The 19,059-nt window shown below is 42.8% G+C and overlaps 1 protein-coding gene across 1 annotated transcript in view; it reads right to left on the minus strand.

The window, feature by feature from the left end:
* The window catches only part of TGFBR2 (transforming growth factor beta receptor 2), a 102,665-nt gene that overhangs the window by 41,988 nt on the left and 41,618 nt on the right, over positions 1 to 19,059 (minus strand). The gene's annotated exons all lie outside the window — the stretch shown is intronic.

Here is a 19,059-nt window from a genome sequence, read left to right on the forward strand (position 1 = left end):
CAGCCAAGACTAAAGGGATCTGAAAAACTTTTCCAATAAGTCTGAAAACTTAAAACACTATTGTTGGGCTTCCCTGGTGGTGCAGTGGTTGAGAGCCCACCTGCCGATGCAGGGGACACAGGTTCGTGCACCAGTCCGGGAAGATCCCACATGCCGCGGAGCGGCTGGGCCCGTGAGCCATGGGCCGCTAAGCCTGCACATCCGGAGCCTGTGCTCCGCAACGGGTGAGGCCGCAACAGTGAGAGGACTGTGTACCGCAAAAAAATAAAACAAAACAAAAAAAAACCCAAAGAAACAAAAAAAACCAATATTGGTCAAAGTCCTAAAAGTTTATATGTGTAACTTACTCAAACTGACCTAAGAAAAACCTGAATAATCTTACAAACATTAAATTGAGTAGTTAAAAATCTTCCACAGTATAACCCTAATTTTTTTTATCTTAAAGCCTTTTACTGTCAAATTTCTTAGTATCAGTGACTGAATACACTTCAGAATTTGATTTTTGTGGAATTGTCAACCCTCTAAAAAAACTTCCTACAATAAAAGTGCCAGTGCACATCTTACAAAAATGTTTAATCAGAGTCTAAACAAGTGGGACCCATCAGATAAATCCAGAATGTGCCTCTGTAAAATCAATGGCCCACCTGTTTCAAGTCAGAGTCACAAAAAACAAGAAACACACTGAAGAGGCAAAAATAACCAAATGCCATGCGTGGTCCTTGACGGGAACAGCAGAAACCCCACTGCTTTGGGGAAATATGAATGTGGACTGTAATACACCCACACACCCACACACCCACCCCCAGTGCATCCCCACACACAAAGAAATGAGAAGGTGGTAAATGTAACACATGGTAAATAGAAAGGGAAAGGGTATACAGGGGCTCATTGTTCCGTTCTTTCAACTTTTCAGAAAGTTTAATTTATTTTCAGTAAAAATTGGGGGAAAAAGTATCCGAAAACATTTGAGCAACAGTGTTCCCCTCGAAGCCCCAAACACACACCTGTCCTAGATGAAGCTAAGAGCCACTGAACTTTCAAGAAGTAGGTTATTTCAATGTCACACAAACTCAGTGAATAGGAAAAGCGTTCTCTGAAAATAGGACAACCAAAAGCAGACAAAAAGAATATAAGAAAATTACAGAACAATCTCACTCGTGTACCATGATTTAAAAAAAAGAATAATAAATAAAAATGGCAGCAACCCCAATCCAGTCGAGTATATAAAATAAAAAGTATTATTTTGAATTAAAAACAAATATGCAAAGAAAACAACTCCTATCGTTGACCACATTAATAATTTAAATGAGAAAAACTGTATGATCAATTCAGTAGATATAGAGAAAGTATATGACAAAGCTAAAGGCCTCCATAAGGAATATATATATACCAACAATCCTCAGCAAACCTTATTGTAATGGGGACATTTTAAATGCATTCCTTTGAAAAACAGTTCAGGCACTGAGGCCAACTATAGCTATTTCTAGTCCACATGAATTATAGATCCCAACCAACCAGCACAGTAAGGCAAAAGGGGAGAACCTGCCATACCAGATAAAAAAGGTCTATACATCGACAGCCTCATCTTGCCTGGTCCTTTTACACCTGTGCAGTTTCTTAGTCTCCAGATGTCACTGCACTCACTCATCTACTGTACAAACAGATCCACTGACAGGTGGCTGCTTTTCTGATGATATAATTTATATTTAAAGGATGATTTGATATCGGGAAGACAGGAAGTTCACAATATTAAAAGCACTCTTACATTCAGTCCCAAAACCCTATTATTTCCAAAGAGACTAACACAAAGTACATTTTTTAAAATAAATTTATTTTACTTATTTATTTTTGGCTGCATTGGGTCTTTGTTGCTGCATGCAGGCTTTCTCTAGTTGCAGCGAGCGGGGGCTACTCTTCGCTGTGGTGCACGGGCTTCTCATTGCAGTGGCTTCTCTTGTTGCAGAACACGGGCTCTAGGCATGTGGGCTTCAGTAGCTGAGGCATGTGGGCTTCAGTAGCTGTGGCACACAGGCTCAGTAGTTGTGTCTTGTGGGCTCTAGAGTGCAGGTTCAGTAGTTATGGCACACGGGCTTAGTTGTTCTGCAGCATGTGGAATCTTCCCAGACCAGGGATCGAACCTGTGTCCCCTGCACTGGCAGATGGATTCTTAACCACTGCGCCACCAGGGAAGCCCACAGAGTACATTTTGTTAAAAGAGTTTATTTGAGGATTTTTATCCTAAGTCTCCTGTATATCCCTAAATCATCTCTCTTTGCCACGCTGTGTTTGCTGCCGGGGGTTTAAGGTCACATTTTGTGCAGGATATTACACAACAGAGACTGCATTTCAAATCCTGAAGTCCCTGCAGCTCTTGGAAGAGGACTTCTCTTGAGCTTTCCAAGTCTACAATCTAAGTGATATACTTTCACGTTACTTCTTTGCCTCTAAACCATGATATGTCCAGACACCACACTGAGCTAAGATTCGATTTCATGATTTTCTCAATGCACACAGAGAAGTTGCCTTTTTTGACAATTTGAAGAAAAAAAATAGTTCTAGACTGAAACAAGTAATATTTTATATCAGGCAATTTGGAAAGCCCTAAGAATAATCAAAGCAGATTCTGCAATTCAAAAATTGACTGATACTGGGAGTTCCTTGGTGGTCCAATGGTTAGGACCCCGTGCTTTTATTACCGAGGGCCTGGGTTCCATCCCTGGTTAGGGAACTAAGATCCCACAAGCCATGCAGTGTGGCCGGAAAAAAAAAAAAAAATTACAGACCCTATTCTGTATACTTAGAGGTAGTATAAGTTGGTTTTTAGGAACTTGGGACTCTGAAGCTTTTGCACAGCAAAGAAAACCATAAACAAAATGAAAAGACAACCCACAGAATGGGAGAAAACATCTGCAAATGAAGCGACTGACAAGGAATTAATCACCAAAACATGCAAACAACTCATGCAGCTCAATATCAAAAAAACAAACAACCCAATTAAAAAAGAGGTGGAAGATCTAAATAGACATTTCTCCAAAGAAGACATACAGATGGCCAAAAAGCACATGAAAAGATGCTCGACATTGCTAGTTATTAGAGAAATGCAAATCAAAACTACAATGAGGTATCACCTCACACTGGTCAGAATGGCCATCATCAAAAAGTCTACAAACAATAAATGCTGGAGAGGGTGTGGAAAAAAGGGAACTCTCCTACACTGTCGGTGGGAATGTAAATTGGTACAACCATTATGGAGAACAGTATGAAGGTTCCTTACAAAACTAAAAATAGAGCTACCGTATGATCCAGCAATCCCACTCCTGGGCATATATCCAGAGAAAACCATACTTTGAAAAGATGTATGCACCCCAGTGTTCACTGCAGCAACTATTTACAATACCCAGGACATGGAAGCAAACTAGATGTCCATCGACAGAGGTATGGGTAAAGAAGATGTGGTACATTTATAACGGAATATTACTCAGCCATAAAAAAGAATGGAATAATGCCATTTGCAGCAACATGGGTGGACCTGGAGATTATCATACTACGTGAAGTAAGTCAGGTAGAGAAAGACAAATATCGTACAGCATCACTTACATGTGGAATCTAAAAAAATGATACAAATGAACTTATTTACAAAACAGAAAGTCTCGCAGACTTTGAAAAGAAACTTATGGTTACCAAAGGGGAAAGTGTGGGAGAGGGGATAAATTAGGAGTATGGGATTAACAGGTGCAAACTACTGTATATAAATAGATAAACAATAAGGACCTACTGTAGAGCACAGGGAACTATATTCAATATCTTCTGGTAACCTATAATGGAAAAGAATCTGAAAAAGAATATATATGTATATATGTATAACTGAATCACTTTGCTGTACACCTTAGAGTAACACAACACTATAAATCAACCATACTTCAAGTTTTTTAAAAAAGCAGGTAGAAGGCCTTGGAGGGAGTCATTCTGGCTGCGCTGAGAGAAAGGAAGGCAGATGCTTTTTGGCTGTCTGGTTTGGATTCTGTTTTCCCAGAGACAAAATTCAGTTTTATCACGTCTAGTGAAGTGGGACCCAGTTATAATAAAGAAAATGATGAAAGTGAACAAAAGGTACCGATATCCGCTAGATGTGTACTGGCTATGTTCCAAGTATGTTCATTTGACAGACAAAGGGAACATTACTGAGTCACAGCCCTGGCTGGGCACAGACACATGGGGATCCCTAGAGGCAGAGATACAGGATTTCTTAAGGAGCAAAGCAAATTGCCTCCTTATTCTGTGACACTCCACATCCTATCAGCTTTCCTCTGTTACTGCCCCATCTCTCTCTCTCACACACACACACCCCAATCCATCACACTGTATACATACTTTCTAACTCGGGAGTTCCAATATTTTGCATATTTTCTGGTGGCACGGTACAAAAAGGATCTCTTGGTGCCTCCAGGCCAGCAGTATCAGCAGGCAGCACCTGGGAACTTACTGGAAACGCAGAATCTCAGCCCTGTCTTACACTGCTGACTGCAGAATCTGCATTTTATAACGTTTTCTATGAGATTCATTTACACAGTAAAGTTTGAGAAGCACTGCTTTAGCAAACATCCTTTGGGATTCTACCACAGAGTTGTTTCCCTCTTACAGAGAAAATTCACAGTGGACTTGCTTTCAAAGCCCTAGGGCAGTTGTATTCAGTGCTAGCCAATGAGAAAATGGTCCATGAGAATGTTCTAGTCAAATGAACTTCAAGAGGAGTGTAGAATGAGATATAATTCCCCATCCATCATCTCAAGAAAAAGTAAACAAATTCAGGCAATACAATAAAAGATCATTTTAATTAAACAACAGAAGGACAGTAGCTCACTGGGAATGCAGGGCTTAATTTAACTTCTAGCATATGGACAGCACTGTTTGACATTTTAGACAAACTTTGAGAATACATTTTCCCCAAATGATGGAAAAATTCTCCTTTCCAGTCCATTTGACTGTTTTATTCCAATTGTACATATTTCAAAACTAAGCTATTGCCTCACCTCACATCCCATTGCAGAGTCTCCTTTAGGTTATTTCCTCCCTACCTCTCTCCCCAACAAAAGGGTCTTACATGTAGTCTAATCCAGTATGACAACCTCTTCCAGAATATTCCTGAAAGGTACAGAGGAAACCTCTGTCCTAAGTGTTATGACAGAGGGACTCCACTCCTCTATAAATCATCCCATAATCTAACCCCAATAGACCTATTAGGAGAAAGTCTCAACATCGGGATATTTTTAAATATATTCTTTATAATCAAATATAGCCTTCCCATAAGTCCACTTCCTGGCTTTCGTGCTATTCTCTAAAGCAAAAGGCAATGCAAAGACTCCTTCTTCTATGGGATGGCGGCTCTCACACTGCTGTTAGACATTTAACCCATTTCCCTAAATCATCTCATTTTCAGGCTGAACATCTCTGTCTTCTTCAATCACTCCTAAAAAGACCTATTTATCAGACACTAAAGTCCGGCACGTTTATCAGACTCCCGCCTGATGTGCCAGGTCTACGTATAAAGTGATCTGGTCTCTGAAATCATTCTTGCTTCTCCAGATTCTCTGTGACATTTCACCAGACCCAGCTCCAATACGTGGGACGTGATCCATCCGTGTACACAGGTAACAGAAGGCCTCTCACCGTTCTTACCCATGAGCACCAACTACTGCTGGTTTGTGTGCTCTCGTTTCCTTTTTTTTTTTTTTTGTGGTACGCGGGCCTCTCCCATTGCGGAGCACAGGCTCCGGACGCGCAGGCTCAGAGGCCATGGCTCATGGGCCCAGCCGCTCCGCGGCATGTGGGATCTAACCGGACCGGGGCACGAACCCGTGTCCCCTGCATCGGCAGGTGGATTCTCAACCACTGCGCCACCAGGGAAGCCCCTCTCGTTTCCTTTTGATCGTCTCCACCAGGTCACCCCAATTTCAGAATGACCTTAACTCACCTCTAACCCCCTGGGTCTTTATCGCCTGAGCAGATGCCAAGCCAGCTTTCTGATAAGCTGCTCCTTTGCCATCAACTGTGTGAACAGACAGGCCTGGCTTGACATGTATCTGTTCAGTTTCGTATCTCGGTCATTTCAGGCAGTTAGAACCCTGATCCCGTCCCTGCCACTAGGCATTCCTTCCCCTGTGCTGATCATCCTTCCCACATGAAGAGAGAGCCTAAAACGTGCCAGGCTTTGCCTGCAACACAATGACACGTCCTATGAATATCTATCCTCCACGGGCTGACCTGTGCTCTCTGGAGCAGGATTTTTTCATTTCCTTCTCTGTGTTAGAGTCCTCTGACCACTAACTTAGCTTGGGCTTTGTTAAGATCCCCCAGCTGCCCCGATTCTCTCATTCTTTTCCTGGCTGCCTGGCCGGATCATATCTTCCACCCTGTCTAGGGGCCCTTCATGTTTTCAGGAAACCTGAAAACAGAGAGAGAGGGCTTGAGTTACCCCCACTATCCTCTCCAACAGGGAGACCCGCCAGCTTTAGAAAAGCACATCAATTATACACATTATCAATAACCTGTCACGTCGCCGAAACACCTCCTGCCTTCTCTCTGGCTCCGCCTGAACCACACTGTGGTTGGGTTTTGGCACCCAGACCCTGCCATCCACACCTTCAGGCTGCAAATGTGCCTGCCCTGAATGTATCATTTCACCAGTTCGAAAACCTCAGATGCCTACCCAGCGAGGCCCGCGGCCTCGTTCTGAGGTACTCGCTTGCAAAGTGTGGCAAGCACAGTGACATCCTGTAATAAGGAATCCTATTATTCCCCGGGGAGGGGGTGACCCAGGTGTGAGTTTGCTTGTTTTCCCCTCTCCTCTAACCTGGAGGGCTGAATTTAGCTACTTCCTGTGGTGGTTACTGCTCTCTAATTGTTACCACCCTCTTTCAAGTTATATGAGGAACATGATGAAAAATACAAAAAGATGTGGCAGAACAAACTGCCTTGAATTCAGTGGTTCCCAACATTGGCTGCATATTAGAATATCTTGGTGGGTTGTTGGTTTTCTAATCCTGACACCAGGCCCCAGACCAATTAAATCTGAAACTGCAGGGCTAAGACCCAGCTAATGAGTCATTTTTAAAGCTTCTCAGGTGGTTCCAATGTGCAGCCAAGGCCTAGAACAAGGCCTAGAACAAGGCCTGACGGGAGACTGGGATGGGACCTGGGGAAAAAAAGAGAAGGCATGGAAAGAATTTTAATCACTAAATTTAGGATCCATTGTTCCCGACACTGGAGACAGTGGCATGAGGTGTATGTATCTTTTTAAAGTAAAGAAGCAAATATGAATTGTTTCTTTAGAAGTTAATATTAGTTTTTATAAGGCATAATTATTGCTGGGAACACTGAGATTCTACATAATTAGCAACGTGTAAGAGTTATTTGAGGATCAGAAAAGGTTTTCCAAGAGCCAGTCAGCCGGATGTCCAACTGGAGGTAAATACAGCCTCTGGAGTTCAGGACGGGCAGAAATGAGGCTCAGTTTCTCAGTGGTTAGCTAGCTCCAGTGTTTTTCCACTGGTGGGACACTGAGGTACTTGGAAAGTAGCAGGCAATCTCCTGGACCCTTTTTGCCATCACCCAATCTGTGTGTTGTTTACAGAACACGAGAAGGCCACTGTGAGAAAGACTGCAGACGTTTCACCACAGCCTCGCAGCAACGCCAGCCTTACTGGCTCAACTGTTTTATTGGTCACTTACATCTAGGGGATGGGGTTCGAGACAGACTGTGTCCTTAATGGATTCCACTCGGCTGTGATTCACGTCAGGATGAGGTTCCAGGGTAGAAATATTCACAGCTGGCAACCACATCTGGCCTCAGAGCATCTTTGTTTACTTTGCTGCTTAGGGGAAAAAAAAAAACAAAACCCTACAGAAGCCAGTTGCTTTGCCTGAAGACACTTCAAATACAGGCTAAGCCTCACTGGACTGAGAAACAGTGCCCTCTGGCATGTACAATCTTTATGATTTCCTTGGCCAGACATTGGGGCTGTATTCAGGGATTCCGAGGATGCTTCTAACTCATTCCCGACCCAAGTCTCCTTCAGCACTGAGTCATCCCCTCAGATAACTGATTTCTCTTCCCCGGAATGAGACGAGTGACTTTAATCCATAATTTTCTTCCTCTTCTAACAACTTTTCTCCACCAAATTTCCACACTTAGGTTTAGTTTCCTTTTGCATTGAGACCAGAAAGTAAATCTGGTTTGTTTCTCTTGAAACAAAAAAGCACAGCTGGTGAGCCAGCTATTTTGAGTCGTGAGGGCGCAGTTCAAAGGCAGCAGCACACCCAGAGCCCAGAGCTGCCAGAGCACCATCATTCTGGTTTCTTGCACGCAGGAACTCAGAGCTTCCCCCAGGAAGCCAGCTGCTGCATGCTGGAGCAGAACAAACACAGAATGAGACTGGCAGCACGTCCAAGCCCTCCCCGCCTCAGAAACCAAGATAAGTCCATACAGTACGCAAGGCGTGCGATCCACACCCGGAGTGGGTCTGCTGGATGGCGGGAAGCAACGTTATTAAGGTCACAACAGGTCCAGGGGGACCCAGCTGGCTGAGATGATCTGCTAGCAAGTTAAACAGAGACAGGAAACCGCATGTCTGATATTGTAAAAAAAAAAAAAAAAAAAAATCATTTGTCTTCCTGCCAGCTTTAGGCCTGCAAACCAAAGAGGCTGTTCTCATTTAAAAGAAAGTCGACAACAATGAGAAAGGAAAGAAGGAGACTTTGTGGCTACCAGGAGTCCCTGTCTCCTCATCTCCTTGCTCTCAGCCTCTCTGGGTCCTGTGGGGCCTGCAGGCAGCTTGTGGGTCAGCCAGGAGCGTTTAACCACAGCAGGTGAACTCTGAATCAGAGTGGTTTCTAGAGTCCTGGTTCCTAGGTTAACTAGATATAACTGACGTATTTACTGATGGTTCCACCCTGTAAAAAAAAAAAAAAAATCTCATGCAACCTAGAGATAGACATAGTAGTGGGGGGAAGACCACAAAAAAGTAAAAATGGGAGCTGTGATCAAGACAAATGGAAGGTCAATGTAGGAAGACAGGCAAGCAGGGGTGATGTCAGCATGCAAAGTACACACCCACATATTTGCTAGAAGCATGACTCAAGCTTTTCTGGTAGTATTGTAGGGAGAAATACAACAAAACATGGTCATGTATATCAGGGGTTGGCCTGAAGCCTTGTTTTGTAAATAAAATTTTACTGGAACATGGTTGCATCCATTTGTTTACATACTGTCTGTGGCTGCAACAGAGGCTCTCTGGCCTGCCAAGCCCAAAATATTCATGAACTGGTCCTTTACCAAAGAAGCTTGCTGATCCCTGCTCTACTTGAAGCTCTATATGCTTCAGAGTGTCCTTAAGGTCAGAAGCAAGTATGTCCTCATGAGGGGAATAATCTTTCCAAAGCAGAGAGCTGAGAGAAATTTCTCCTGGCTTCCTCAGTAAGGTGACAATACAATGCAGAGAACAGCTTCCTCAACAGCGTTCTTTACAGTGAACCTGTTCTTCTGATTCACAGGACTGTTGCTGATGATGGATGGTACTTACAGACGAGTCAGCAGAAGGAATTTTCAGGAAGGAGAATACAACACGACATTGGTACAAAGTGCCTCACTCATCTGGCTCAATCCAAAGACAAGACATTGGAATCTAGGGGAACACTAGTAACTCTTTACAGCCAAAATTTATTGCATAGTTGCTCTGTGCCAGGTACTATTCTAAGTTCCCTACATGAATAAACACATTTTTCCTCACAAAAATCCTATTCAAAGTAAGCACTATTTTTATCCCCATTTTTCAGAGGGGAAAACTGAGGTAAATTGGTTCACCCATGGACAAACAACTCATAAATGGCTTAGCTGACATTTGAACCCAGAAAATCTCACTGGGGAGAGCATGAGCTTCTCAAAAGATGAGCATCCAGCTGAGCGTTATTTATAAAGCTCGTTCCTAACAAGCCCATGAGTGGTATAGCCTCTGGTTGTGCTGCTTGCCCAGGACTGGCTGAATGGGGAGACTGGGCACAGATTAGCAACCAGGCTTGTGTCCACAGCCTCACATGGGAGTAAGACTGTTGTTAACAAGCACCCCCCACACACCTGAACATGGAGGGTTGATGGTTCTCCCTGAAAAAAGAGACAAGATTCTCCAACTCTCCTGTGGACAAATGGTGGAGAACCAACTGAGAAATCTTGGGAAATTCACACCGCTCTCTAGAAATCCATTTCTTTGTCAGTAAAATGAAAAGCATAAAAAAAGTTACGACTCCAAAAAGACTAAGAGGACAAGTCTTGGTAAGGTTGTGGAGAAAAGGGAAGCCCTTTGCATTGTTGGTGGGAATGTAAATTGATACAGCTTCTATGGAGAACAGTATGGAGATTCCTTAAAAAACTAAAAATAGAACTACCATACGACCCAGCAATCCCACTCCTGGGTATTTATCCAAAGAAATGAAAACAGGATCTCAAAGAGCTATCTGTACTCCCATGTTCACTGCAGCACCATTCATAACTGGCAAGACATGGAAGCAACCTAAATGTCCACCAAGGGATGAATGGATAAAGAAGGTGTGGTGTATACAATGGAACAGTATTCAGCTATGAGGAAGAGAGAAATCCTGCCATTTGTAACATCATGGATAGACTCTGAGGACATTATGCTAAATGAAATAAGACAGAGACAGACAAATACCTCATGGTATAATTCACATGTGGAATCTAAAAAAAGAAAAGCAGGGGCTTCCCTGGTGGCGCAGTGGTTGAGAATCTGCCTGCCAGTGCAGGGGACACGGGTTCGAGCCCTGGTCTGGTTAGAACCCACAGGCTGTGGAGCAACTGGGCCCGTGAGCCAAAACTACTGAGCCTGCGCGTCTGGAGCCTGTGCTCCGCAACAAGAGAGGCCGCGATAGTGAGAGGCCCGCGCACCGCGATGAAGAGTGGCTCCTGCTCGCCGCAACTAGAGAAAGCCCTCGCGCAGAAACGCGCAGAAACGAAGACCCAACACAGCCAAAAATAAATAAATAATTAATTTGTTTTAAAAAATAGGATACAGCAAAAGCAGTAGTAAGAGGGAAGTTTATAGTGATAAGAGCCTACATTAAAAACAAAGAAAGATTGAAAAAAAAAAAAAGAAAGAAAAGCAACCTCACAGAAACAGAGTAAAACGGTGGTTGCCATGGGCTGGGTGGGTGGGGGAAATAGGGAGAGGTTGGTAAAAAGGTATAAACTTTCAGCTCTAAGATGAATGAGTGATGAGAATCTAGTGTAAAACGTGGTGAATATGGTTGATAACACTGTCTTGTACAACTGAAATTTGCCAAGAGTAGAACTTAAATGTTCTCACACACACAAAAAGAAAAATATGTGAGGTGATGGATGTGTGAACTGCCTAGATGGAGGGAATCCTTTCACAATGTATGTGTATATTAAGTCACCATGATGTACACTTTAAATATCTACAACTTTATTTGTTAATTATACCTCAATAAATTTGAAAAAATGCTAGAACGTGAGGTCAAAAAAAGTTATGACTCTAGGAAACAAGGCAACTCACCTGAAAGCAGTTAGCACAGGTGGACCAACCACAGCAGGCTCTCACCCCAGGGCAGAGACCATCGCTACTATTGTTCTAGGGATTTCCATGGTCTGCGCCTTGGGCATGGTGCCAGCTCCCTTGCACTTCAGCTAAGGAAGTGGGTGGGACTCTGGCCTTGAAACCAAGCTTTTCAGAGTCCAGGCTTGAGTTTAATGCTCATTCCCTTTGCCTCATGGCCATGGAGACTTGCCCTTTCCAGAAGAAGCAGTTCAGCTCTAAGTCAGGAGGAAAGGTGGGATGGCCAGGGATCCAGCCACCTGGGAGCTGGGAGCAGTCCAGAGCACACCTCCTTCGATCTGCCAAGTTACCGTCCTAAACCAGCAGATGATGATAACAAAAAACTGAAGCGCAAACTGATTCGGGCGAACTCCTTTCAATGCCTCCCTATCCCTTGTCCAGGGCTCCCCCCGGCTACCAAACAACTCCCTTGTATCAACAGATCCAGTTCAGAAAAACATCTTGTGAAATGCTTCTTGAAGTATTCCTACATGTCATCTTGCTTTGGGAAATAGTAGAGTATGATCCCATAGATGAAGTGTGTGAACATTATCATGGAAACCAAAGAAATATTCCTGCAAAGGCACCTCATCTTCTCTACGTGGAGCTCCATGCCGGCACAAAGTTTGTAACGCATACAAAAAATGACTTCACTATCGCTATGGAAAAACACCCCCATTTCAGTGGGGAGTTCTGTTACACGAAAGGACGGAGTCAAGCATATTTAGCTCATTTCCAAATGTCCAGGTTTAAGACCAAATGTATTCCTCTTGGGCTGACTGATCAGCTGGGCAAGTTACCAGCATGAAGCTAACAAGACCCATCTTTGGTCCTCTGGTTCCATTCCTAGCTGGGTGAGTTCACACTTCAGCGTGAGAACAGATCACCAAGGACACTGTTACAACACTGATGCTGATGCAGTGGGTCCACGAGGGCCCAGAAGAGGCTCTGCTCTTCTACCAAGCTGCCCGGCAGTGCTGCAGCTGGTCTGTGGACACTTGGAGTAGCGAGGGTTCCCCCATTCAGACGAGGGGTTCTCCTCAGCAAAGAGTGAGCTCCTTATCCGGAGGAATGAGGGAGAATGGAGGCACCTACTGTGTGCCAGCTGCCACGCTGGCCCTCCCAAGCTCCACCTCCTTCAATCCCCACAGCATCCCAAGGCCACAGGTTACACTATCAGCACTAAGTGGTCAACAGCGGCACAGCCATCCAGTGAGGCGGCCACGTGGCCCAAAGCAGCTTTCTGCTGAGCAAAGGAAGAGCGGGTGAAGCCCTTTGGCAAGAACAGGCCTGCGATCGCCCCGAGCTCTGACCTGAAGGGCACTGTGAGTCCTCCCACTTACTGTGATTCTGCGTCAAAATAGGAACAACGCGCCTAATGTGTGATATTATCCGACGATGGAGGGATGTGGTTAGCTTTGATTACAAACTGTGGACTCGGTATACTCCCCCTACCTCTGTGAAGGCACGTGGAGAAGACAGAAGCTGCTCGAGGCACGAGTTAAAGCAACACGAGCCCCTCCCAAACCCTTGCAGCGCGGTACCGACCCTTGCAGCGCCATACACAGGAGGTCTGGGTGGCCTGCTGCACGCTGTGGTCAAGTCTCCACCACAGACCTCAGTGCTGGAACACACCAGAGAGCCGGACAGGCCTGCCTTCACATCTCAGGGTGAGCAAAAGCCCCCATCGGATATAAACCCCCAAATAATACCAGCAGCTAACAGATGGGGCGCTGTCGTAAGCACTGCATGTAACAATCTAGCCGCACCCCACCCACCCCCCGTTTTAGTTCCATTTTACAGACTAGGAGACGTCAGGAAACTGGCCCAATGTGGCAAAGCGAACAAGTGGTAGAATGGGCCTTAAAATTCCGGAAACCCACCACAGACCCATCTTAACATTACACTGGACTGTTTATTTTGTACCTAAAACAAGCAGAAATCATCTCCTTGCCCGGCACTCTGCAAATGAAGCATCTTTAATGCACTTGGAAACCATTTGTGAAATGAATAAAAGTGAGTGTTTTTTTGGATTCTTCAAGGCTTAATGAGCGATCCTACCCACATCATGACTTTGCGAAGTGGACATGTCATCTGCAAGTGAACAGGGAGCCGTTAGCTTGGGGTCCCCACCCCCATCCTGGGCTCCCTTTGGTCCAGGAGCCTGACAGGGCTTGTTTGACTGACAGCTGTCACCAGGACATCAATAAGGACCCAGACAAATGCCCTCTCTTCTAATGGGAATCCTAGGGCTTGGTGAGCTCAGGGGGAGATAATGACTTCCTCAGAATTCTACACATCTTTCACCAGGCAGGAATCATCAGACAGGACAGGGAGACCTGACTTTTGGAGAGCAGCTGAAAGAACGGACCCTAGCCTCATTCTAACTGATCTACTTTAGGGAAGCAGGGAGCCACCGGGCATAGCACAAGGCCCCACTGGGGGGTTTGGGGGGAAAAGACAGGTACCTGGTTCAAAAAGAAAGACAGCAAGGTCTCTTTAATTCCTTTGTTTTGGAACATTGGTTTCAAACTCATGAAAGCTGGCAACACCTTTCTGTGATTCATATCTTCTGCTGAAGCTTGGTACACATGGCAGGTAAAGGAGAGCTGATTTACTCCCTTCTCCCTCAGTTCCTCAGAGCAGCCCCTGATGCCCCTCGGAATACAGACTTCAAACCCTGTACTAGGGACACAGACCTTGGTGAGAGTCTGGAGACCAAACCTGTAGCCCAGCTCTGCCACTAACTAGCTGAGTAACTACAGGCAAGTCACCTAACTTCTGTGTTCCTGGCTCTCTGCCATCATCACCTGGGGACAGTAATCTAATCATCTTTCTGGGCCTTAAGACGATTATCTCAACGAATCTTCAGTATCTTCAATACATTCTCTGCACATTTCTCAGGTATAGAATGTAAAGGTGCTTCGACAAGGTGAACAAGACCAGAGGCATACAAGCCATCACTAAACACCAACCTCTGGGAGCCTGAAAGGAGTGAAGACGGAAGGACTGGTGGCTTGTGTAGAGGCCCATCCTCCCCCAAACCATCTGCCAGGCTTCAGGCATTATGCCAGGCGTACAGACAAGCAACATGGAGCAGGAGAGAAAATCAGTACTAAATAATGCAAAGAGTTGGCATTTGTCCCTTATTTTTTTATTTTTTGGTAGACTAGGCCTGGGTGCCTATAGAGGCAAAGGAACACAGTGGTATCTTGTTGTCTGAGGCTGGGCTGTCCCACCTGTCCATTCTTCGGAGGACTGAGGTCATGGCCTCGGTTAAGTACATGGAAATCACCCAATACAGGAAGAAAGCAACCAAATTTCTAAAATGAGGATAAAAATCCCAATGATGATGGAAAAAGGGAATAAGGGAATTTACTGGGAGTCACAAAAATGTTCTGTATCTTGATTGTGGCAGTAGTTACACAGCTATATACATTAGTCACAATTCAATGAAAATAGTATCTTCAAATGGTGGATTTTATTTTATGCAAATTATACAACAATGAATCTGACTCAAAAAAAAAAAAATCTCAATGATATGATTTACCAAGTTTAGGATTTCCATGCAGAAAAATCTCTCTGGATGAATGGATGATCACAGACCAAGAGGAGGTTTTCTTTTCACTGTATCCAGTTTGTCGAATTTGTATTTTTTAATATGTTTAATATGTTTAATATGTTTTAATATTATCTGTTTAGAAAGACAGAGATAGAGAGAGTGCAAGAAAGAAGGAAATAAAAAGAGAAGGCGGGTTCCCTGGTGGCGCAGTGGTTGAGAGTCCGCCTGCTAATGCAGGGGACATGGGTTCGTGCCCCGGTCCGGGAAGATCCCACATGCCCCGGAGCGGCTGGGCCCGTGAGCCATGGCCGCTGAGCCTGTGCTCCGCAACGGGAGAGGCCACAACAGTGAGAGGCCTGCGTACCGCAAAAAAAAAAAAAAAAAAAAAAAAAGAGAAGGAAGGGGGAAAAACCCTCACAGAAGTTTTATTTTATACACAGCCCATTATGAATCCTAGCTATGCCACCCACTAATCATGGGATCCTGGACAAGGTGTTACAGTTCTCTGAGCTTGGTTTTCTCATCCATAAGATGGGGATACTAGCAGTGCCTACCTCATGGGGTGGCTATGAGATTAAATGAGGCCAGGCCATCAAAGGGGCTTAGCAACAAACACAGCAACTACATTCCCTCTGAATGTCAGCTATCATTCATAGTAGAACTGAAAATAAAGATCTACATTTAAAGAGTAAATCTTGTGGCTCAACTTTTTTTCCCTCACATATTTAAGAAAAATGTAAGCTGTAAGTAATCATTATCCACTGTTTGTAGATCAGAAATCAACAAGAACAGAGTGCTGTCCTAATAAAAATACCACAAAGAACACTCCAGAGAGCTTTTGTGTTCACCATCTTATTTGACTTGGAGTAGAAAAATAAAAATTGCTTCAAGAGTTTTCCCACCTTATAAACCTGATCAAGGAGGTGAAAGACTTATATGCTGAGAACTATAAAACATTAATAAAGGAAACTGAAGATGATTCAAAGAAATGGAAAGATAACCCATGCTCTTGGATTGGAAAAATTAATATTGTTAAAATGGCAATACTACTCAAAGCAATCTACAGATTTAATGTAATCCCTATCAAATTACCCATGACATTTTTCACAGAACTAAAACAAATAATCCTAAAGTCCATATGGAACCATAGAAGACCCAGAATTGCCAAAGCAATCCTGAAGAAAAAGAACAAAGCAGGTGGCATAACCCTCCCAGACTTCAGACAATGCTAAAAAGCTACAGTTATCAAAACAGCATGGTATCGGCACAAAAAGAGACATACAGATCAATGGAACAGAATAGAGAGCCTAGAAAAAAAAAAAAACCACACACCTACAGTCAATTAATCTTTGACAAAGAAGGCCAGAATATAAAACTGGAAAAAGTCTCTTCAGCAAGTGGTGCTGAGAAAGTTAGACAGTTGCATGTAAATCAATGAAGTTAGAACACACACTCTCACCATACACAAAAATAAACTCAAAATGGCTTAAAGACTGAAACATAAGACATGACACCATAAAAATCCTAGAAGAAATCACAGGCAAAAAATTCTTTGACATAAATTGTACCAATGTTTTCCTAGGTCAGTCTCCCAAGGCAATAGAAATAAAAACAAAAATAAACAAATGGGACCTAATCAAACTTACAAGCTTTTGCACAGCAAAGGAAACCATAAACAAAATGAAAAGACAACCTACAGAATGGGAGAAAATATTTGCAAATGATGTGACTGACAAGGGCTTAATTGCCAAAATATACAAATAGCTCATAAAACTCAACAACAAAAAAAAACAGCCCAATTGAAAAATGGGCAGAAGACCTAACTAGACATTTCTCCAAAGAAGACATACAGATGGCCAACAGGCACATGAAAAGATGCTCAACATTGCTAATTATTAGAGAACTGCAAATCAAAACTACAATGAGGTACTACCTCACACCAGTTAGAATGCCCATCATTAAAAAGTCTACAAATAACAAATGCTGGAGAGAGTGTGGAGAAAAGGAAACCCTCCCACACTGTTGGTGGGAATGTAAATTGGTGCAGTGTAGAAAACAGTATGGAGCTTCCTCAGAAAACTAAAAATAGAATTACCATGTGATATAGCAATCCCACTCCTGGGCATATATCCAGATAAAACTATAATTCAAAAAAGATACATGCACCCTTATGTTCACAGCAGCACTATTCACAATAGCCAAGACATGGAAACAACCTAAATGTCCATCAACAGATGAATGAATAAAGAAGATGTTGTATGTATATACAATGGAATACTACTCAGCCAGAAAAAAGAACGAAATAACGCCATTTGCAGCAACATGGATTCAACCAGAGATTATCATACTAAATGAAGTAAGTCAGAAAAAGAAAGACAAATACCATATGATATCACTTATATATGGAATCTAAAATATGACACAAATGAACCTATCTATGAAACAGAAACAAAATCACAGACATAGAGAACAGACTGGTGGTTGCCAAGAGGGAGGGAGTTGGTGAAGGGATCGACTGGGAGGTTGGAATTAGCAGATGTAAGCTTTTATATATAGAATGCATAAACAACAAGGTCCTACTATATAGCACAGAGAACTATATTCAATATCCTATGACACCCAGCAATCCCACTACTGGGCATATACCCAGAGAAAACTATAACTCAAAAAGACATATGCACTCCAATGTTCATTGCAGCACTATTTACAATAGCCAGGTCATAGAAGCAACCTAAATGCCCATCAACAGATGAATGGATAAAGAAGATGTGGTAGATATATACAATGGAATATTAGCCATGAAAAGGAATGAAATTGGGTCATTTGTAGAGATGTGGATGGACCTAGGGACTGTCATACAGAGTGAAGTAAGTCAGAAAGAGAAAAACAAATATCGTATATTAACACATATATGTGGAATCTATAAAAATGGTACAGGTGAACCTGTTTGCAAGGCAGAAATAGAGACACAGAAGTAGAGAACAAACATATGGACACCAAGGGGGGAAAGTGGAGGTGGGATGAATTGGGAGATTGGGATTGACATATATATACTAACTAATATGTATAAAATAGATAACTAATGAGAACCTGCTGTATAGCACCGGAACTCCACTTTGCTGTACAGTAGAAACTAACACAACATTGTAAACGAACTATATCCCAATTTTTTAAAAATCCCATGATAAACCACAATGGAAAAGAATATATTTAAAAATGTATATATATACACACACACACATATGTACATAACTGAGTCACTCTGCTGTACATCAGTAATTAACACAATATTGTAAGTCAATTATACTTCAATTAAAAAAAAGTTTTCATTCCTTAATATAAAGAAGAGATGGTGGCAATAAGAGAAATGGACCCCAAAGTGTTCTTCCTAATACCTGATGTTGCAGGGGAGGAAAATATCTCCCTACAACAAATAGAGAGAAGAGAGAAGGTTATTTTTAAGCATACTCCCTGGAGCATTTTAGAAGACTCTGAAATCACTCAAATATCTGAGTCATCAGCTGTGCTGGATTTCCTGAGTTGTACAATGAGAAACCACCTTTATGCTGATTATCTCACCTCATAAAGAAACAAACAGTCTGATAATGAATAAGAGGGAAAACATGAATGTGGGCCCATGATTATCACATGAGTTGAAAACACACTGAAAACTGAAGTCATAAATACCTTAAGAGCTTATAGTAATATACATATATATAAAAAATATATCCAACTTGCAAGCCATTTATCAACTTTTGTGCCCTTTGAATGAAATAAATTCTTCCATTGTGGATAAGCCAGTATGCAAAAGGAGAGAAAAGTTTCATAGATGGTAATAAATATGTCTGGATATTCCACTATTAGGGATTAATTCCT

This window comes from Kogia breviceps, chromosome 10 (genome assembly GCF_026419965.1).
Source record: "Kogia breviceps isolate mKogBre1 chromosome 10, mKogBre1 haplotype 1, whole genome shotgun sequence".
Taxonomy (NCBI): domain Eukaryota; kingdom Metazoa; phylum Chordata; class Mammalia; order Artiodactyla; family Physeteridae; genus Kogia; species Kogia breviceps.